Below are 23,288 nucleotides of genomic sequence, written 5' to 3'. Positions count from 1 at the left end.
ACTGTCCAGGAGTGTTGCCAAGATGACCACCTATAGGACCGACTACTCTGAAAGGCCTTTGTTATCGAGTGCTGTGCAGCTCTTTATTACAGGTCAGACAGAGGTCATGGGGTTTGAGGTAGACTCAAAAAAAAAAAGGAGCTTGCAGTCGAGATGATTGTGGTGGAGGTGCGGTCCCACTCTGCTTCCTCAACACTTCTCCGTCTGACACAATCACGCCATCTCTCAGACAGAAAGCAAGAACTGAGACTTCCTCTCTCACGAATGAGAAGAACCAACAGCAGACTCCCAACAGCAGCATGGCATCGATACAGAGAGGGGGGGGGGGGGGGTGTGAGAGAGCACCACATGAAGCAGGGCAGTGTGGGTGGTTTCTGTTGGCCATGTAAGCTGCAATTGTTGTATTTTCCATTCTCCTTCTCTCCATGTCTCTCCATCTGTCTCTTTGCCACAATGCAGCATTCAGTCTAACGAAAACACAAACAGGCCAAGAGCCGACGACACCCCCCACCCCACTCTCCCAGAGCAAACTGAGAGAGAGAGAGAGAGTCATGTGTCTCAACTGGGGCATTATGCTCTATTAGAGTGACCACACGTCCTCTTTTTCCTGGACATGTCCTCCTTTAGGGACGTTAAAGATGCACCAAGCCGCGGATTGCAGTTTTTAAACATGTGTCTTTAAGCCCCGCCTTCTCAGCACTACACCTGGTGTACATGTACACTATGTCCAAACGTTTGTGGACACCCCTTCTAATGAATGCATTCAGCTAGTTTAGGTTGCATCCATTGCTGAAACAGAAATGCAAACACACACACACACACACACACACACACACAGCTTTTCTGGTCCCTGTAGAGAAGTACTGAACCTGTTGGCTTCATGCCTAATGCCAGGCGTGGGCTTGAGGGGTGTAAAGGCACCCCCCGCATTGATCTGTGGAGCAGTGGAAGATGTGAAGCAGTGGAAGCTTCATCTAATAGTTTTGGGAAGTTATGAGTTGGGAAGTTGGGGAGGATGAGGTGGGGTGGTGATCATTATCCAACATCAACCTAACCTGACTTCAGCTCTTGTCGCTGAATGCAATCAAATCCTCACAGCAGTGCTCCTCCTCCAAAATCTGGTAGAAAGCCTTCTTCCCTGGACGGTAGAGACAGTTACTCCAACAAAAGCAGGAGAAACTCTTTTAATACCCTTAGATTTCCGAAGAAACATTGAATAAGCAGGTGTCCCAATACTTTTGTCCATTTATAGTGAATGAGGGATATGTGGTTGCATGCATTTATGACGTGTTAAATGCGAAACGGACCAGACATCAACTGTTATTTCCAGTTTTACAGAAGGACATGAGCATCTGTGCGGTGGTGCAGAGGTGCATTGTGGTATAGAGGAGCTGAATAATGGAGTCGTGAGCCACAGTGCAGGGGGTTTACGAGGTTCAGTTTGAAGGGTGAGGTGTCCACTGCGGTTAATGAGCACCACGGCTCTGGGGATAATGCTGTTAGCATGTGTAGCAGTGCTGGCTGGGATTTCGCAAAGTAATGAGCTTTGTGAACAGTAGGCTGCAGTTGCCAAGCAACATAACAGTCAAAGATTATTCCAATTATTACTGGATTACTAATGTAGAATGCGTGTGGTCGTTTATGGCTGGTCTTGGCGTATGATGGGATGGTTAGCCACTACAGAGTTATAGATCCTTAAAGTACGGGTTCCCAGTCTGTTTTAGCCGTGACCCCGCCCCTCATGCCTCACTCAGACCTGAGCTTCTTCAGCAATGGTAGATCAGCTGTATAAAGCTCACGCTGAGCAACCTACGCCTACTGTTAATGAACTACATAGGACAAAATCTATAACTCACAGCATCCAGTGGCTCGTAACTATCACTTGTTTGGGTTGTATGAGCAAACATTATCAGCTCCATGTCGTCCTGTAACAATGGGTGCAACTGAAAGTAGCTGAATGCATTCATTAGAAGGGGTGTCCACAAACATTTGGACATTAAGTGTACTCAGTAGTGCCCTAACATGCAAATTGGGATCCATTCCAGTCACAGTCCCTGACTGTCAGGGGCCTCAGTCTATGGACATACTTCATACGTATATATAATTGTACTAAATAAAACATTTATATTCTTTTTGTGAAATATTAATAAAATAATAATAATAATAATAATAATAATAATAATAATAATAATAAAGAAATGACAAAATGTCACCTGTTCTCAGGCTCCTCAGTCCACCCCATGTTACCCACTTCCTGCATGCATACACACATACACACTAATATGCATATATATATATATATATATATATATATATATATATATATATATATATATATATATATATATACATACACATTCTGTGTATATATATATATATATAAACAATTGTAATATACCAAAAATGTGTAGAAATTACATGCCCATAATAATGTTGGCTTATTATATATGTTGGTAATATATTTTTTGTTATTATATTTGTTGGTATTCAATTAATGGGTGTGTGCCTTTTTATTTGTATTTTTTTATGATGGATATAAAAAACACTGCTAATGTTAAAAATTTAAATTGCACATATTCATACATAAGTCATATATATATGACAAATAAACAGTGCTAAATGTAAATACAAGTTAATATAAAATGTTTTTATTCTGAAAAATACATATAAATAAATAAAATAACATTTTCTGTATGTAAAACTGGCATGCACATACATTACACACATTCTGCATGGATATTTTTTCTATTGGTATAAAAAATACAAATAAAAACACCCCAACACTAAAAATGTGTAGAAATTACATGAAAATAATGAATATCTATGTTTGCATGTTTTACATACAGAATATTTATTAATTTTTTTATATGTATGTATATATTTAAAACATTTTATATTGACTTGTATTTATACTTAGCACTGTTTATTTGTGTATATATGTAGTATGTAGTAATATGTGTAATTTAATGTTCACATTAGTGTTGTTTTATATCTATAATAAAAAATAAAAAATAAAAAGGCATGCATAGATATACACACATTCTGTATTAATATTTTTCGTAAATAAAAACACTCAAACACTAAAAATGTTTAGCAATTACATGACATCATAGGTTAATGTTAATGCATATTATATATATATATATATATATATATATATATATATATATAGTAGGTGTTTGCTATTATTATTTATTTATTTATTTATTTATTTATTTGGGGGGGGGGGGCATCCCTGATAGCATGATAAAATAAATCCTGTAATTTCTCTGATGTTATAGATAAATTATAATAAATGATGATAAATTATTTTGCACCCCCACCCCCCCTTCAAATGATTGCGTAAAGGTTAAAAAGTCAAGAGACGTGCCCCCCCCCCACACACACACACACCACCCTCTTAAGACTGCACCAGTCAACGCCTCCAAACAGATCGATCCATTTTTAGAACCCAGATTATCCAGCTGTGGTGGTTCTGGTCCATCTAGAACATCTAGAACATTCTACAGCATCGTCACTACACCAGATCGCACCACATTTCCCAGTGTGTACTGGGACTCCTCGCAGTAAAACAGGCTGCTAGACTGTGGAAGTACAGGATATGAGATTCAGCGAAGAGACAGATTGAAGAGCTGCTCTTCTGCCAGAGCTGGTGGGTGGAGGAGACAGAATGGAGCATCGGGGTCTGGCTCCAGGGCTCTAGAGTGTGTATACACACACACACACACACACACACACATATATATATATATATATACACTGAACACACACATTCAAAATCAGCCCCAGCCTTGTCACAGTCACACACTCTACTGCCATTGTGTCCTATTCAGCAGCGACTGATACTACAGTCTGCCCAGAGAACAATGAGGCTCCAGAGCAGGCTCCAGCTAGTGTGTGTGTGTGTGTGTGTGTGTGTGTGTGTGTGTGAGTGTGTGAGTGAAAGGGAGACAGAGACAGACTGACGCTGATTCTGATGCGTGGTTGGGCAAGCTGGACCAGACTATGAGTCACAGAATGTGGTTTTTCATACAGAGGGAATGCACTGTATTAGCCAACATCACCGGACACAAATAGCGTCTCCGTTAGCGATGGAGGATAACGAGGCCGAGACTGCAGGTCACATGTGATAGCCTGAGCTTGGTGGCCAGAACAGAAGAAGTGGAGCAGAACTGGAGAAGGTCTAACAGGAAGGAATTGACCACTTACAGACTGGTGCTGCCTTGTTCTGCCCACAAATACAGTACACGTGACAAAAGTATTGGGACAGTCAAAGTTTCTTCTGAAATTAAGGGGGTTAAAGGACGCTTATCCTGCTTTTTTTTGGAGTAACTGTCCCAACTGACCTGGGAGGACGACTTTCTACTAGATTGTGGAGGAGCTTTGCTGTGAGAATTTGATTGCATTCAGCAGGAAGAGTGTAAGTGAGGTCAGGATGTTGGATGGACCATCTCCAACTCCTTGACTCATCCCAATAGTATTGGATGAAACACCACCATCCATCATTACGAAGAACACAGTTCCTCAACGCTGGGGGGCTTTATACCCCTCTAGCCCACGCCAATAGTCTGTCTGTCATGTTTATCTTCTCACTGTATGTCCGAATATTTGTGGACACCCCTTCTAATAAGTGCATTCAGCTACTTTCAGTTGCACCCATTGTTGACCCAGATGAGATGAGCTTGAAGTACCGTCAATAGAATAAGACTCTCTGGAGCAGATAAACATGAAAAAAAAAACACCTCACTAACTTACCTAGCTCTTATTGCTGAATGCAATCAAATCTTCACAGCAATTCTCCTTCACAATCTAGAAGAAAGTCTTCTTCCCTGGACAGTAGAGACAGTTATTCCAACAGAAGCAGGATCAGCTCTTTTTAAAAGCTTTGATTTCAGAAGAAACAGTGCAGAAACGAGCAGGTGTCCCAATACTTTTGTCCTTATACTGTAGCATCAAGCTCCAACTAAATACACACGGTGCTGGCAGACTACAGCAAAAGCACCACACTGTTACTAGGAGACAGGATGCTATTACTCACGTCATTGCGATGCAGCCACACACTCGTGTGGACGGTGGTTCGAAGGTTCTGAGAGCAGGCAGTCGGGTGAAGGCTTGGAGACACCATTCCGGTTTTGCTCCAGGGTGATAGTTTGGTGCTGAGAGGAATGGACTTGCTACGTTGGCTGGTTCAGAACAGCTCTGTGTGTGATCATCAAGCTGGAAGAACTTCTCACAGCTATAGTACTGTTTCAGGAAACTGGTCAAGAACACAGTGTGTTTTTCAGAATAGCACCAACCTGCAGGAACCTACTGAGACAATTACAGCTACATATGTATTGCATTAAAGGGCCTGTATCCTAGATTTCCTGGATTTTCTAGATTTCCATAGAATTCCCTAGATTTTCCAAGATTTCCTAGATCACCTAGATTTTTCTAGATGTTTTTACATTTCCCAAGATGTTCCTACATTTCCTAGATCTTCCTAGATCTTCCTAGATTCTCTAGATTTCCCTAGATTTCCTAGATCTTCCTAGATCTTCCTAGATCCTCTAGATTTCACTAGATTTCTTTAGATTTCAGAAGATTTTCCTACATTTCCCAGATCTTCCAAGATTACATAGATTTCCTAGATTCTCTATATTTTCCTACATTTCCTAGATCTTCCTAGATTCCCTAGATTTCCTAGATCTTCCTAAATTCTCTAGATTTCCCTAGATTTTCCAGAATTTTCCTACATTTCCTAGATCTTCCTAGATTCTCTATATTTTCCTACATTTCCTAGATCTTCCTAGATTCCCTAGATTTCCTAGATCTTCCTAAATTCTCTAGATTTCCCAAGATTTTCCAGGATTTTCCTACATTTCCTAGATCTTCCTAGATTCCCTAGATCTTCCTAGATTCTCTAGATTCCCATAGATTTCCCAAGATTTTCCTAGATTTCCTAGGCTATTGGAACCCTTTGTGCAGCTTTACTATTTTGGCCCTAGGAAGAACCTTTGAGTGATGTGGAATCTTTACATTAGATTAATGTTCTGTACATTTTACTTTTTTTAAGAAGCAACCATTAAAAGGTTCTTTCTTCTGAGCTAAAAGTGGTTCTTTGGTTGTTCTCATGGCTCACATTACAGTTTTGGTTCTAGAAAGAACCTGTAAGTAAAATGAAATTTTCGTGTTACATTAATATTCTGTAAACATTAAAAAGGTTCTTTAAACTGCCACTTAAGAAATGAATATACAAACCTACCGAAAGTTCTGGTTCTTTACAGTTAAAAGTGGTTCTTCTATTTGCTCGCTCCAAAGAACCCTTTATGTTTTTGGTTCTAAGTAGAACCTTTAAGTGATGTGGAATCTTTACACTATGTTAATGTTCTGTAAATTTTACTAAGGGTTTCTTTAAAAATAAGCAACCATTGAAAGGTTCTTTCTTCTGAGCTAAAAGTGGTTCTTTGGTTCATCACTTTGCTCACTCCAAGAAAAGAACCCTTTACTTTCTTGGTTCTAGGAAGAACCTTTAAGTTGTTTGTACTCTTAACATTATGTCAATGGTCTGTAAACTTTAAAAAGGTTCTTAAAACAGGCACTTAATTGATGAAAATCCAAACCTACCGGAAGGTTCTTTAGGGTTAAAACTGGTTCTTCTATTTGCTCGCTCTAAAGAACCCTTTTGGCACCTTTATTGATGATGTAATTTTAGGTTTCTAAGAGAAGCAGTGGAGCAGGACACTCTGGAGCAGCTGCACAAGAGCCTGAGGTGGTGTTTTTGATCCCAAACAAATCATCTGGTGTCAGCACTTGACCTCGCTAATGTTCTTCATGCTCTCGGGGCGGTGGTGGCTCAGCGGTTAGAGCACCAGCCTACTGCTGACAGGGTTGTGGGCTGCCACTGTTGGGCCCTTTTGAGCAAGGCCCTACTCTTGATTTCAGAGGAAATGCTGGTGTCTGCAAACTTTTGGATATGCATTTTGTCTACATACGCTAACCCCAGCATTCTGTTCTATAGGGGGAAACTGTGGCTCATCCATGTGTGTTTTTGCGAAAGTAAAGTGCATTAGCACATCGAAACCAGCCAGCGAGAGACACACTGTGACCACATGCAGACAGAAGCTCCGCATAGCCACCACACTCATACACACACTGTCTGACACATGGCAAGGCCAAAGGAACTGAAAGCAGCAGTTCTTTCACGAGTGTCACGGTCATCAGTGTGAGATTTTTCTATTAGGCTTCTCTGGAACGGAACAGGCCTGGACTTTTACTGTTTTAAAAAGAGGAGAGTGTGAGCCTGAGTGAGTGAATGGACGAGAGAGTACAGTTACAGTCTTTTTGAAGCAGTTTGAGGCAGCTGTGAGGCTTTAATGACAGCACGGGGAAGGTGGCAGTGGCCTTCCAGGTGGTCAGGGCCGAGTGCTGAGCTCAGACTTTTCTCATAGTGCAGAGAAGCCTCCAACTGACTAAATACTGGACTGTACACTGTGTCCTGACCTTTGAAGAAAGAAGGCTGCAGAGATGGAAACAGATGGAACAGTCAAGAATTACAGAGCATAGAATCAAGAGGTGGTGTTAATGTTATGGCTGATCGGGGTATAATTGTTTACATGATTTCCAAACTCCTCAAATCATTTACTGACCTCTCTTGTGCCCTGTGGATTGGGGCCTCTAAACTGTTCTACTTGACAGCCATGGTATTAGCCTCCAGCATGGTCACATCAAGCCTATGGCCACTCAAAACAGTGCGTCCACTGTGAGCCAATCTTGTTCCAGTGCTGCTTTAATGCTGACCGGGCTCTCCTACATACACACAACCATGTGACCCCTGACAAATCAGACATACTGTACTTGTGTGTGTGTGTGTGTGTGCTTCCTTTCATCACCTCGCAACCCTTGTGTGAAGTAATGAGGCCGTAGACCCCCAGAGGGTCAGGGCAGCGAGTCTGAGTGTGTGAGGTGAGGCAGAGAGAGAGAGAGAGACTCTAGAGCCTTCCCATCATGCTTAGCGTCAGGGGAAAAGTGTGATTAAAAATAGCATCTTACATCAGCATCTTCCTAGCTGTGCGACGCGAGTTGCATTCAGAAGAAAGTAATGGACAAAAGTATTGGGACACCTGCTCATTCGTTTGTTCATTCATTTGTTTCTTCTGAAATCAAGGGTATTAAAAAGAGTCGATCCCGAGTAACTGCCTCTACTGTCCAGGGAAGAAGGCTTTCTAGTAGATTTTGTAGGAGCATTGCTGTGAGGATTTGATTGCATTCAGCCACAACAGCTGAAGTAAGTGAGGTCAGGATGTTGGATGATGATCACCACCTTATCTCATACTCATCATCCCCAACTCCCCCAAAACTCATCCCATCCATCATTCCAGAGAACACAGTTATTTCCACTGCTCCACTGCTCAATGCTGGGGGGCTTTATACCCCCTCAACTAGCCCACACCTGGCATTAGACATTTGGCAAGGTGCCAATATATGTTAATGGTGATCTGCTCCAGAGAGTCCTATTCTATTGGCGGTACCTCTCTACAGAGACTGGACAAGCTGCGTATGAGTGTGCATTTGCACATCTGTATCAGCAACGCAGTTCATTAGAAGGGGTGTCCACAAACATTTGGACACATATTGTATATCTAGGATATGTTGCATATAGTTAGATATGCTGGCTGGTGTGTCAGGCTACCCAGAAACCCCTCGCAGCGGCCACGTCCCAATCTGACACTGCTACCTCCGTGTGTAACTTTTAGACTGTCACAGGAGTTCACGTTGCCTGGCAACAGGGTCACACTCCCAGGGCCTGTTTCCGCAGTGACAGTTGCTAGACGGGAGCCGAAGCTTAGCAACAAAGACATCAGGTGATGCTTCCTGCTGAGCATCTCATCACACCTCCGACTCCAGTGAACACACACTGGGGAGCACGGCACTGCAGGTGTGCGAGTGTGTGTGTGTGTGTGTCAGTAAGACTAAAGCATTTCGTTGAGGTGTGTGTGTGTGTGTGTGTGTGTGTGTGCGTGCGCAAAGTAAACTATATTTGGTTGAAAAGCGCATTAAGTTTAATGAAGGCATTAAAAGCAGGGTGTGTGTGTGAAGGGTAAGGTGAGATTGAGGTTCTAGATAAGTGGAACCTTAATTGGACCTGACTATGCTGTAGGTTAATATACTATTAGTCAAAAATAGCAGCTCAGATGCCTCCATCCACAGAGCTCAAGGGGTCACCGATTCTGCTTCCCACCATCCTCCCAAGTCCTCTCAAACACATTTAATGATGTTGAGGTCTGGACTCTGGATTGGCCAGTCCATTGTTCTGGACTTACACTCCAGAGACTCCTGACTCGGCCAGAATCAAGACTCGACTCAGACTCTTGCTCTAGATACTTGTAACTTGACTCTGACTCCTGCTCTGGACAGCCGAAACTCAGGACACCAACCTTATAACCCAAACACATTCAATGATGTTGAGGTCTGGACTCTGCGGTGGTCACAACAGCAGCATCTTCTTTGTCTGATTTGCCAGTTTGCTCCTTTTCTCGGTAGGAGCTTCTCGATGAGCTCCACATCCTCATCTTCAGACCCATATTCCTTAGTCATCTTCGCTGTTTATCTGATGGGGGCTGATGCTGGTGGTCAACCAGGTTGTGCAGAATGTTGCTAAGGCTCCCGTTATTATTTGTTGAGCTCCAGTTTTGGAAACTCCTGGTCTTTTGCGTATTTGTCTTGACAACGGGTCTACATAGGGCTTCTCTAAAAGAATCATTTTGTTATAAAAGTAAATTAAGATCTACAAAAGGTTCTCCACCAATAGGAAGAAGGATTACAAGAAGCATCCAGATGGTTCTTTTTGTTGTTATGGTTGTGAAGAACCCTTGAGGAATCTTTTTTTTAAGCAGTGTAGAAAGGGAGGTATATAAGGGAGAATCTCAGAATCTCCCACAGTTCCTTTGTGCTCAAACTGGCTTCCACCCCTTCTCCAGTGCCCCTCAGGCTCGTGTGTGGTGGCCTGTTGATGTTAGTGGGCGGATGGAGGGAACTGGAATTGAACTCTGGCTCAGCCCGCTCAGGAAGGGGGATCTGGAGGAGAGAGCACCAAACTATTTGGACTGTACACTTTAGATCCCTATAGATGGTCTACAGATGTTTGACGTGTCCAGTCCACCTGATCCAATTAATTACCTGCAGAATAGCAGCTCCATACATCCCTATATACCCAACAGATACTGTACCATATTCCTATATACCCCCATATAGTGTGTCATATCTCCATATACCATATATACTGTACTCAACACATACTGTGCCATATCCCTATGTACCCAACAGATACTGTACCATATTCCTATATACCCCCATATAGTGTGTCATATCTCCATATACCATATATACTGTACTCAACACATACTGTGCCATATCCCTATGTACCCAACAGATACTGTACCATATCCCTATGTACCCAACATAAACTGTACCATATCCCTATATACCCAACAGATACTGTACCATATTCTTATATACCCAACAGATACTGTACCACATCCCTATATACCCAACAGACACTGTACCATATCCCTATATACCCAACAGATACTGTACCATATTCTTATATACCCAACAGATACTGTACCACATCCCTATATACCCAACAGACACTGTACCATATCCCTATATACCCAACAGATACTGTACCATATTCTTATATACCCAACAGATACTGTACCATATCCCTATATACCCAACAGACACTGTACCATATATCCCTATATACCCAACAGACACTTTACCATATATCCCTATATACCCAACAGATACTGTACCATATCCTATCTACCCAACAGATACTGTACCATATATCCCTATATACCCAACAGATACTGTACCATATATCCCTATATACCCAACAGATACTGTACCATATCCTATCTACCCAACAGATACTGAACCATACATCCCTATATACCCAACAGATACTGTACCATATCCTATCTACCCAACAGATACTGTACCATATATCCCTATATACCCAACAGATACTGTACCATATCCTATCTACCCAACAGATACTGAACCATACATCCCTATATACCCAACAGATACTGTACCATATCCTATATACCCAACAGATACTGAACCATATTCCTATATACGCCCATATAGTGTCATATCTCCATATACCCTACAGATGCTGTACCACATGCTTATATACTCAACACATACTGTGCCATATCCCTATATACCCAACATATACCGTACCATATCTCTATATACTTTACAAATACTGTACCATATCCTTGTATACCCCCCATATAGTGTGTCATATATACATATACCCTATATACTGTACTCAACACATACTGTACCATATCTCTATATACCCAGTCCTCAGAATCAGTGGCCTTCCTCCAGACATTGGATCCAACCCTAATCTACCCCACCGGATCCAACTAATTACTATCTTCCGAAGTTGATTGGCTAAATGGGGTGTAGATTTGCGTTGGAGTTGAAAAAGGCTACAACAGCTCCAACAAACCTTCCCAACGTCGCTGTACAGCTAAACATGCTTGGAGGAGGACGCTAGCTACCTAGTGCTGTAGGCGGCTGTGCCACCATTACGAGCTACGTGAGCATTGCAGCTCCAGAGAAACCGTGTCAGAAGAGAAGGCGGACTGAGGCGGAAGAAGCAGGAGAGAACATAGAGGAAAGAGAGGAGAGAGTGAAAGTGGGCAGCGAGTGGTCTCTCTCGCTCTCTCGCTCACTCTCGCTCACTCTGTCAGGCCAGAAAAACACAAGTGATCATTAAACAGTTCATTCAGGAAGTGAATGGGTCATGACATCATTTCCTCACTGGCAGAGACAGGATGTAGAGCGCGAGAGCGCGCGAGAGAGAAAGCGAGAGAGAGAGAGAGAGAGATATCCAAATGTTTGTGGACGCCCTTTCTAATGAATGCATTCAGCTGCTCTAAGTTGCAGCCATTGCTGACACAGATGTGCAAATGCACACACACACACACACACACACACACACACACACACACACAGCTTGTGTAGTACTGACAATAGAATAGGAGCAGATAATAAACATGACCCTATGGGCACCATGCTGCCTCCTAATGCCAGGTGTGGGCTAGTAGAGGGGTATAATAAAGCCCCCCAGCATTGAGGAGCTGTGGAGCAGTGGAAGAACTGTGTTCTCTGGAATGATTGATGGTGGTGGAGCTCCATCCAGTACTTTTGGGATGAGGTGGGTGGGGTGGTGATCGTCATCAGAGATCAGTGAGCTGCTCTGACACACACACAATAAAACACCTGTCACACACCACAGTCTGATAAAGACACACACACACACACACAGCAGGTAGCTGGCCTCTGCCTTTCTTCCTCTTCTCTACAGCTGTATCAGTGCAGACAGGCTGTTTGCATGTGTGTGTAGCTTTGTAGAGCAGCAGCTGGAGTGAGTGTGTGTGTGTGTGTGTGTGTGTGTGTGTGTGTGTGTGTGTCTCCCGACTGAGGGCAGCTGGAGCTAAACGTCTCTTTGTCATCCTCAGACAAAAGAGAGTGACACCATCATCCAGCTGAGAGAGAGACAGAGAGAGAGAGAGACAGAAAGAGAGAGAGAGAGAGACTATAGCCACTGCCACTATGACCCAAGGATCACCGGGTTCGAATCCCGGGTCCTGCTCCATGCCATCAGCAGCCGGAGCCGGAGAGAGCACAATCGGCCTTGCTCTCTCTCTCTCTCTGTCTCTCTCTCTCTCCCCACACGACTCTTTAGTGTGATGCTGGCTGGCATGGGCGTCTGGGTACCCGGCGCTTTCCTCCAAGCGTATCGGTTGCCTGGTGACGTTAAACCGGCAGCAGTTGGAAATGAGGCGGTGGCTGGTTGCGTATGTGTCAGTCCTCACCCGCCTAGAGAGTGGACAGTGAGTGGACAGACACTCTGTTTAAGCACTCCAGCAGCACTGCTGTGTCTGATCCACTACTCGTACCACCAGCACTACAACACACACCATGTCAGTCAGTGTCACTGCAGTGCTGAGACTGACTGACCCACCACCCAAATACTACCTGCCTGCTCTGTGGTGGTCTGTCCAGTGGGGTCCTGACCATTGAAGAAGAGGTATGCGGAGAAATGGATGGAGTACAGAACGAGAGAGAGAGAGAGAGAGAGAGAGAGAGAGATTGGGTCATTGGATGCCCATGAAAGGAATTCAAGTAAACAGAGTTTCATTAGGCCTCCATTGTATCACACACACACAGCAGCCACTCTGTCTCTCGGCGTGTGTTGCCTCATGGCACTGTAAAGTGATCTGATGTCACTGTGGGTGTGTGATGTATAGAGAGTGTGTTAGCTCTGTTACAGCTGCTCTCACTCTCTCTCTCTCTCTCGTTCGCTCGCTCTCTCGCTCGCTCTGCCATTACACGGGTTGAGAGTGTGTGTGTGTGTTTTTGTCTGCAGCTCCATCCGAGAGTAAACTTCTCCACAGGCCCCCTCTCTGCTGCTCCATCACTGCATGCCCCCTGGACCCCCGGCTGAGGGAAGTGTGCCGCATCCCAGCCACGTCAAACTCCTCCTTAAAGAAACAGCACCAACCAAATACACTATAAAAGGACAAAAGTATTGGGACACCTGCTCATTCATTGTTTCTTCTGAAAACAAGGGTATTAAAAGAGTCGATCCTGCTTCTGTTGGAGTGACTGTCTCTACTGTCCAGGGAAGAAGACTTTCTACTAGATTTTGGAGGAGGAGCATTGCTGTGAGGATTTGATTGTCAGGATGTTGGATGATCATCATCCCCAACTCATCTCAAAAGTACTGAATGGAGCTCCACCACCATCCATCATTTCAGAGAACACAGTTCTTCCACTGCTTCACAGCTTCTCAATGCTGGGGTGTGTGTGTGTGTGGGGGGGGGGGGGGTGGTTAATACCCCTCCACTAGCCCTAGCCCTAGGCATTAGTAATAGTGCCAATAGGCCATAACATTAGTACCACCTGCCGAATATTAAGTATGTCCTCCAGGCACCAAGACTAATGTTAGCAGCAGATCCTTCAAGTCCTGGGATCTTCATGAGTTCTGACCCAGTTATCTAGAACATCACTGTCTGGTTCTTCTCAAAGTGTCTCGGATTCTCAGACACTTGCTGCCTGATATATTCACCCCTTTACTGAAGCCACTGTTGATGAAGACAGTCAATGTTATGGCTTATACAACAGTACAGGTATTTTTTGGTCAGCAGATTTGAATAGAAAATAAAATCTCGATGGTTCACAGATAACATCTGGGCCAGCAGTGCTACCACAGCACAGAGCTCCTCTTCAAACGACACAGCAAAGCTAAAAAAGCCTTTCACCATGGCACGGGAGTACCAGTATCACAAATGTTTAAGATTAGAGTCTGCTCGCATTAATAATCCACACAGACGGGCGATAAATATGAAGATGTACTAATAGGGTGCCTTGGGCTTGCCATTCAGCAGAGCTGCATTAATATATTAACAATTCCAAGGCCCTCAAAACCATTCAATCTATGCTATGCGATTTATAAAGAGATAACGAGCGCTCCAGCGCCGCTGCGGTACTCACATTCCATCCAGATTCACTTTCCAAATACGTGAATATTTCGCTTCATTACCATAGCGACTGAGTGCTGACTGAGTTAAAGCCAATTACGTGATACGAGAGAAGCCGAGAGACATGCAGGGAATCTATTTATTTCTAAGTTCAAGCATGTCTGACGCTTTGAAGGTTGCTGAAGCACATTGGGAGTAAAGCTCAGGCTCCTGGGGATGTGGACGGAGGCCCCACCCCCACTTGGTGAGGCTCCTCAGGGGGGGTAGAGCTTCAGGCGAGCCCCAGGCGTGGGTAAAGGCCTAGCAAAGAACAGAACAAAAAAAAAAAAAGAGCCAAGGGCATTCAATCAACTTCACAGTGGCAACAAGCAAGGACTAACGACACTCAACTATCTGATATGGGCTTACGCCCACACATGGCCGACACCCAAACCAGCAGCGCTGCAAATAAAGTCATCAGATTATTAGGGCCTAGTACTTTGTACAGATTGGCCAGTTTATTGGAAACAGCTGCCATGTAGCAGTGCTGAAGTTTTTTTAGCAGAATTCAGTGGTTGGGATGTAAACAGTTCTTCAGAGTAGATCTGAATGATATGACTAAACATACCGACCAAATATTTTAGGACAAATCGCCTGGCGAAGTTGCTCGTTGCTATCTTAAATTATTTTCACTCCTTCCATCTGCATCGTTTAAACAGCAACCCTGCTGGTGAATATCTCTACGCTGATGGGCGCAGTGGTCCCGAAATGAGGGGTGTTCAGGTCAGTTTCTGGGGTATTGCTGTGTATCTTAGCAGCAGAAAACACAGCAGGAGCTCCACTGACTGACACAACCCAGGCAGACGTTCGTTCGTTGCTATCTCGGCAGTAAATTGTCAACACAGGCGTGTGCAGCCTGATACACCCCCCGCTTTACACCACTGAAATAGCAACCTGCCAAGGTCAGTCTGACCGCACCTGGCTCTTAAAGGGGGTGACAGCGAGAGACACACTGATTGGTGTATTACTGCTCGTTACGCCCAAAACAAACACATCTATGATTTATTAAGAGACTCAGTACATGACTTTTGAGCATTTCGAGCCGAGCAAGGCAAACTTTTCCTGTCGTTACCATAGCAAAGACACACCGACACGCCCCCTAAATCAAGCTGCACGGTGGGCGGTTGACGGCTCACCAAAAGATGGGAGGATCGCTAAAATAGGTCTAATTTGAAGGTTTTTGGCAATAAGTAAATCCTCTCCGTTCAAAATGATGCAGTCGCCAAAGTCTTAGCTTAGTGAGCTGCTCGCTGTGCTCCCACTCAGTCCATGTAAACATTAGCAACACTAGCAACGAGCACCCTGAACACCACAGCTAGCAAAGACCGACAGCATCGGATTTCTACAGTAAACTGCTTACTGACCCGGCTCTCAGGGGCTCTATTTTTCAGGGTTTTAACCAAACCTTGCTGAAACAATCTGATTGGATGCTGAATGAATTAACAGTGAGTAAACCTGTCCCACCGTTCAGCCCTGCTTTCACTCCACTTCAGTTTAACTCTCGTTTTATTGGACTTAGTCTACTTTTTACTTCTACTTCTCACATTTTCACTCAATTATCTGAACTTTCTCCTCCTTACATTTTAAAAACAGCCTCGTTTCTCCTATTTCATCTCCCTTAGTTTTAATTCCGGCTCGTCATCAATAAAAACCCTCTCCAGATAAATTTCTCCATCCGGAAAGTGTGAGTCTGATCCTGATTGGATGAGAAGTATAAACAGACTCCATTCTGACTCCCTATTGGTTTATAAGAGATCATCACACCTGCACACGTCCTGTCCCTCTCCAGCAGCTCACAGCAGACTGTGTCTGTAGTCTAGTATGAAGACTGTGTCCGTGGCAGAGACTCAAGAGAGCTGCAGTGAAACGTCCCGACTGAGCCCCACATTTACATTCCAATAAAGCTTATTGATCACACGCCTCTGAAGTCTGACTTTCTGCAGCTTTACAAAACTTCTAGACAACGACTCCTCATATTTTCCTCCATGAAGCTCATGTTGATGCTCAGTAGAGCACAGAGACGCTCCTTTAACAGAGCTGATATTACTGAAATGCTTCATTTTCAATGGGCAGATCTGCAGCTGAAACAGGAGCCTAGTGCAGCCCAACATTTTTAACATCAACATTTTAATAGATCATTCTCCTCATTATGACTTTTAGAGAAATGGGGTTTTGGGTTTTTGGGTTTTTGTGCACTATAGACCCCTGTGGTGAGGCCTAAGCTTTCGGCCTTTGTTTTCCTTCCATTACTTTTACTTTTCTACTTGAAGTCGTTCTGAAACCAGTACTTTTACACTTTTACTGGAGTAAAAAGCTTCAGTTGATACTTCAGCTTCTGTCTAACCTAGCTTTCTGGACCAGTCTGTTCAGGCACACTAGACAAAAGACAGAGAGAGAGAGAGAGAGAGAGAGAGAGAGAGAGAGAGAGAGAAAATGAGAGAGAGAGGGAGACAACCACAGAAGAGCCGGACCCCAGTTTCACTTCTCTTTTCAGTTAGTTTATTTTTCATTTGCTTAAAAAAAAGAAAAACAGTAACTGATGATCACTTTTCTGCCAAATTCTACAGCTTTTTGTTTTTTTTCCTTCTTCTTCTTTATTCGGTCGACATAGGCTGCCGTGGCGACGCCTCATTTCAATTTCAATGAAATGCAAATGAGGGTGATGTGCATTCAATAGTCTTGGTGGGTCGCGTGACCACGGAGGTCAAGGGGCACGGCTGGGCCCGGTGTTCGGATGGAGCGTAGCCCTATAGGGAGCCAAAAATAATGCACGGATCTAAACAGAGCCGTACCACAGTTGCTCAGGCGAGACGGAGAAGTAGAACTAGAATTAAATAAAATACAAACCTAAAACAATACAAAAAACGAACTGTGTGCTGAAGACAAGGACGCACAGATTCTGTGAAATTCCTTATCAATCAGTAGGGGCGTCTGGGAAATCCGTGCGTGCTTGACTTCTGCGTTCAGGTTCTTGATGCAAGACAGAAAATAATATGAACACAAACCTGCCAGCGGAGATTCGATGGAAACCTTGGACGTCACGTATGTATGTGTGTGTGTGTGTGTGTGTGTGTGTGTGTGTGTGTTTTTACATATACACACACTGGTAGTCAATAAGAACCGCTGACCTGCATGTATGTCATGATGTGTTTATCCTTCTGTTTGACCCCATGACCCTGTAGTCTAAGTCCAGGTTTTCACTCTTATAACTACTGTCATAATTAACAGTAAGTTTCATAGGCCCTACAATAGAACCCTGGGGGACTCCAGATGACACCCTTAACCAAACAGCTGCTCTCGAACCCTACATTTGAGCCCAGAGTTAAGGTTTTCACTCTTATAACTACTGTCATAATTAAAATAAAGTTTCACAGGCCTTACAATAGAACCCTGGAGGACTCCGGAAGATACCCTAAAACCAAACAGCCATCCTCAAACCATACATTTGAGCCCAGAGTTAAGGTTTGCACTCTTATAACTACTGTCATAATTAACATTAAGAAAAAAACATTAGGCCCTACAATAGAGCCTTGGGGGACACCAGATGACACCCTAAACAAACAGCTGCCCTCGAACCATACATTTGAGCCCAGAGTTAAGGTTTTCACTCTTATAACTACTGTCATAATTAAAATAAAGTTTCATAGGCCCTACAATAGAACCCTGGAGGACTCCGGAAGATAACCTAAACCAAACAGCTGCCCTCAAACCCTTCATTTGAGCCCAGAGTTAAGGTTTTCACTGTTATAACTACACCACTGTCTTAATTACACTGTAAGTTTCATAGGCCCCACAATAGAACCCTGGGGGACTCCAGGAGATACCCTAAACCAAACAGCCGCCAAATAATTTACTGCAGTTTCTACACTCGGATTGATGATTAAATAATAAACTTAAAAGTTGAAGGAACTCATTTAAGAAGAATCAGCGCAAGCAATTATGGATATTCATTAGATAAAACTGTAACACAATTTAGAACCTACTGAGAGCCCGTGGGACTGATGTGTGCACAGCAGTCAAGAAAATCTGGGCTGATAAACACCTATTTTTGCCTTCATGGTTTGGTGTCAGTCATAAAAACCCCTACTTGGATTGGATTCGCTTATCCGTAGAGCTTCAGGGAGAAGTTTGTTGATGCAGGGGAGTCCCCTGACCAACATGGCCAGATCAGATCGTCCTGGCAAGTTCGTTTGAGTTTCATGACCGTACATGCATGTGAGCCATTATTTAAGACTGTCGGTGTGTGTGTATATATATATATATATATATATATATATATATAAATATATAAGTATTCGGACACCTACAGGAGCTTTTTATGACCTCCCACTCTAAACACATAGGCTGTATTAATATGGAGCTGGTCCCCCTTTGCTCTGCAGCAGGTCTGGAGCTCTGCAGTTATTGAGTCAGTTGGAGGCTTTTCTGCACTATGAGAAAAGTCTGAGCTCAGCACTCGGCCCTGACCCCGCTCTGTAGCTTTACGTGGTCGGACACTCGGTGGACGCTGAGCTGCTCTCTGTGAGCTGTTCCTCCTAAACTCTTCCACTGTTCAATAATAACACCACTCACAGCTGATGGAGGAAGATCTAGGAGGGAAGGTCTAAATTTCACCAGCTGACTTGTTGGTGTTGTTGGTGCAGCGGTGTCTCCTATTACATACAGAACCACGCTGGAGCTCAGTGAGCTCTTCAGAACCTCCTGTTCTTTCACTGATGTGTGGAAGAAAGGCAGACTGCAGGACTAGGGGCTTGAATTCAATGAAAAAAGAGACGTGTCCCAATACTTTTGTCTATTTAGTGTGTATATGTATGAGTGAGTGTGTGTGTATGTATGATTGTGCAAGTGTCTTTTTTTTCCCCCCGCAAAAAAAAACAAACAACAACCAACAAACTAAACATAAACAGCTGAAGGCCACCAACTACCCCCCCTTCATATCTCAAAAATGTCTCCTATGGTCCCCCTCATTTTAATATTCATATATGCTAAATATATGACTGCATGCAGGCCATTAACGAATAGATGACTGGCTTGTGTTATATCATAATACACACGTTTGCAAAAGCCCGGAATAATGGACGATTACTAGCTATATACTGTTAAAAGATTTCATCAGCCGCAAAGAAACCCAATCAACTCCACGTCGGTTTGTTACTTTTGAAAGCAAGTACAGGGTTCGAGTTCACAAAAATGTCCACTGCAAAATGCCTCAGACGGTCAGCCGTCACAGAAAGCATTTCTTTTTTTTTTTTTTTTTTGTGTTTTTCTTTTTAGTCATGCTTTTATAATTTATTCAGTTTTTTTTTTCTCAACTCAAGTTTCTCTTAGAAAGCTGTGCTCTGCAGGGCAACAAGGGAAACACATCTAATCCAGCTAATCTCCATACCAGCCGTCAAGCCTCAGCCTCCAGTAAATTAAAAGCAAGTCTTTAAACTAAAATCCTGCAGGAGTTTCAAAGGCCACTAGTTTCTCCCAAAAAAACACTTTTAAAATCAACCAAATCAATCAACCAATCAGGTTCTAAAACCAGACCTCCAAAAACCTCGCTCTGCTCTGTCAATTCCATTCACCTACCGAGCGTCTACCCAGGTCACATTTCCAGAAAGCAAAAATTCTCTCGACTTTTGAAGCAGTCGCCTTAAAAACAGTGCAAAACAAAAACAAACAAAAAAAGGTCCCACTTCATAATAAAAGTCTCTACTACCGTCAGGAGTTCAAATCCCGAGCCACCTCGCTTTGCCATCAGCATCCGGACTCAGAGTAAGCACAATAGGCCGTGTTCTCTCCAGGTGGCTAGATGGCGCCGTCTCCCCTCATCACTCTTAAGGGATGTTGGCCGGCACAGGTGTCTGTTAGCCGGTGGCTGGTGGAGCTGGGGACCCGACACTTTCCTCGGGTGGCTGGTGGCGCATGTATCGGAGGAGATGTGTGTTAAGGCCTTACTCTCCTAGCAACGGGAGCGTTGCTAGTGCTAGGGGGCGCTACGAACGGGTGGGTTAATTGGCAGGAGCAGGGAAAAATTCAATAGACAAATGATTTTTATATATATATATATATATATACTATATATATATATATATATATATATACAGACACACACACACATATATTTATATATATATATATATATATATATACACACACATATATATTTATGTATTAATATATATAATTATAACTATATATATAATTATATATCAAATTTATATATATATATATATATATATATATATATATATATATATATATATGCCGGATGCTGGAGAGTTTCCATACCGCAAGGTTTAAGCAAAGGGTGGCACCTGTGTAGCGGACGCATGAGGTACGGTATGACCCCCTGTGAACCCTCTGGAAAATGACCTGCCTCACTGGTGTCACTCGGACATTCCTTGGACTTTGTACTGGGGTAATAACATGTTAAAATGTCCATTCACGCCTGAACTGGGCTTAACTGTGGAACTACACATTAATAACCTATTAATAACAATGTAACTACTGGCAATATAACTTATTACTATCCCTATATACAGACGCATTACAGCAGCACAGCTTATGTAACCGCACACACTCACATCCACTCCAGTGCATCTCAGCAGTTCACAGGAAAAGCAGCAGCAGCAGCAGAAGGCAGTTATAAATACTATTACCTCATCTTATTACACATGTATAAACAACCACACACGCGAGAGATATGCTGTTACGACTACAGAGATACACTTGTGTGTGTGTGTGTGTAAAAGTGTGTGTAATAACCAGAGTCCGAACTGAATCTGATGCACATCTGTATTTACGCAAGCTGTACTGTTGTAATCCATCTCGAACAGTGAATGCCTCACCAGTAGTTATTACACTGCTATTACAGGATTATTCATGTGTAATAACACAGCTATTAGACAGTTAATATGAAGTGGGGACCAATAAAAAAAAAAATTCATCAGACTTGTGCAATAAGACTAGCCCCTAAAATCCTCCTCCTCCTTGTTATACGTACATACACATGGATTATGACTTCAACTAAAAAAAAAAGATCAATGAACATAGTAATAATAATAACAATAATAACAACAGTAATAACATTTCAATAACAGTATTATACAGGAATAAACATCGTGCAGTGGTCACCGTAGTGAGAGCGGGATAAAAAGAAAAAAAACAACCTGAAGAAGAGGTCAAATAAAAGGACGACAACAAGGGTCCGAGAGCGAAGCGCCTAATCAAAGCGCTTTTATCTGAACGCCGCAAACCCCCTTAAACCACACACACACACACACACACACTCCCGCTGGGTTGGCCTGGTCTGGACAAGAGGACGAGGGGCCTGCATGTGTGTGTGTGTGTCTGGCCTTTTAGTCTCCAGCGGCCATCTGCCATCCAGAGTCAGGCTGTGGAGTGTGTGTCGTGTGTGTGTGAGTGTGTGTGTATGTGTGTGTGTGTGTGTGTGTGTGTGTGTATGTGTGTGTGAGACAAAAGCAGGCTGTCTGCTTGACCTCGGCTAGACAGGCTTGATGGGCGACAGTGTGCTCCAGGGAGAGGATTCGCGACACAATGACACACTCGCACGTGTCTGGAGAGGGGGAGGGGGGGAGGAGGAGGGGGCGGGCACAAAGGGAAGGAGGATGGAGGGAGGGTGGATGGATGGAGGATGGATGGATGGCACACGAACACAAAAGAAAAGAGGAATTCCCTAGTAACCCCCCCCCCCTCCACACACACAGTCTCTCTCCCCAGACACACACTGCATGTTAGTGTTAAAACAGCTGACACAGACCCCCCCTATCACCCCCCCCCTCCCTCTCTCTCTTTTGTCTTGCCTTGACACACACCTTTATGGGCGCATTTGTCGCTGTCGGGCACTGTTTTCACTTTTTGATAGACTATTGATCTGGCAGTTGTTCTTTACATAGTGTCCAAATATTATGATGAATGGACCAATAGAAACGCTTCTAAATGACTCTGAAAGAAATATTTTTACATTGACTTCCATTGAAAATTCAGAAGGTTTTTGGCTTCTACTGTAAAGTTACTGTTTTGGAGATACAAGTTTTTGTGTGACAGCCAAATAATTATAGTAGTAAAAATAAGTAAAATTCATATTTTGATACCATAAAATCTGCCCGATATTAAAATACTGTTGGTTTTACATTATTGGAGCATTTAAGCTCATAATTATCAGCTAATACATCATTACTGACCTGCAAAAACCCTGAATCTCCATTTTTGCATTTTTCACTTTTTATCATATTGTGAATCTGGCTGCCGTCCTTTACCATGTGTCCAAATATTAGGACGACTGGACTGATAGAAATGCTCCAAAATGCCCCGGAATCAAATCTTTTTACATTGACCTCCATTGAACGCTGAGAAGGTTTTCAGCTTCTCCTGTAAAGTTGCTGTTTTTCCAGGTACAAGGGTTTTGTTGCGACAGAACTGATATATAGAAAAGGTATACAGACATTCATTGCAAATATAATTGATTAAGTTTATTTATATGCTTTATGTGTTTATTTATATTTACATTGGCTTCCAATGAAAGTTGAGAAGCTTTTTGGCTTCTTCTGCAACTTTCTAGAGATTTAGCAAGACTAAATATTTACACTAGGGGTGTCCCAATTCACAATTTTTATATTGTTATGTTATTATAGCTAAATATGATGATGATTATTATTATTATAGTTGTAATTTATCATAATAATAATAATT

The 23,288-nt window shown here is 43.0% G+C and overlaps 1 protein-coding gene across 1 annotated transcript in view; it reads right to left on the bottom strand.

The window, feature by feature from the left end:
* Window positions 1-20,733: 20,733 nt before the first annotated feature.
* ctif (CBP80/20-dependent translation initiation factor) overlaps window positions 20,734-23,288 on the bottom strand; it is a 126,734-nt gene continuing 124,179 nt past the window's right edge. Inside the window, exon 13 of the mRNA XM_072662393.1 lies at window positions 20,734-23,288. This exon is cut by the window's right edge and continues 1,345 nt beyond it. The gene's annotated coding sequence lies outside the window, so the exon portion shown is untranslated.

This window comes from Salminus brasiliensis, chromosome 18 (genome assembly GCF_030463535.1).
Source record: "Salminus brasiliensis chromosome 18, fSalBra1.hap2, whole genome shotgun sequence".
NCBI lineage: Eukaryota > Metazoa > Chordata > Actinopteri > Characiformes > Bryconidae > Salminus > Salminus brasiliensis.
The sequence above is the reverse complement of the archived record's forward strand: the minus strand, read 5'-3'. Positions and strand labels throughout refer to the sequence as shown.